Source organism: Triticum dicoccoides, unplaced genomic scaffold, assembly GCF_002162155.2.
Source record: "Triticum dicoccoides isolate Atlit2015 ecotype Zavitan unplaced genomic scaffold, WEW_v2.0 scaffold2961, whole genome shotgun sequence".
Lineage (NCBI taxonomy): Eukaryota > Viridiplantae > Streptophyta > Magnoliopsida > Poales > Poaceae > Triticum > Triticum dicoccoides.
Window position 1 is genome coordinate 5,659 of NW_021261160.1, and position 472 is coordinate 6,130.

Sequence of the window (472 nt, forward strand, 5' to 3'; positions counted from 1 at the left end):
GCCCCAACAAGGAGAGGAGGAGAGGGGTGGAGGTTGCCCAGGAAGACGCCCCACCGCCGCCCTCTCTGGAACCCGCCCGGGCTTCGCCGGCGGCGGCGAGACGAGAAGGGGGAGGGAGAGGAACTGGCGGCGGCGCTGGAGGAGTCGCCCCCGTGTCGCCAGAGGAGGGTGACCCAGGGGTGTTTTTTTATGCCTTCCACACCTCTCTTTCCTCACAAGTATTTGTTTTGAAGAAGCGATTCACGGATCCCATTCTTGGTAAGCAATTTACGCAACCATTTACTAAGCATGCATTTATTTTGAACATGTAACTCTTGAATGCCCAGACTGCCTTGGTCTTTTGGGCTACAGAAAATTCCCCTTGTCGCCAAAATCTGAAGCGACAAAAGTCTAATCGGGGTATCTCTTGAAACATCATCATCGCTACTTTTTCTTTAGAGAGCGGTGCAACTAGGTGCAGTTCTTTGAGAGA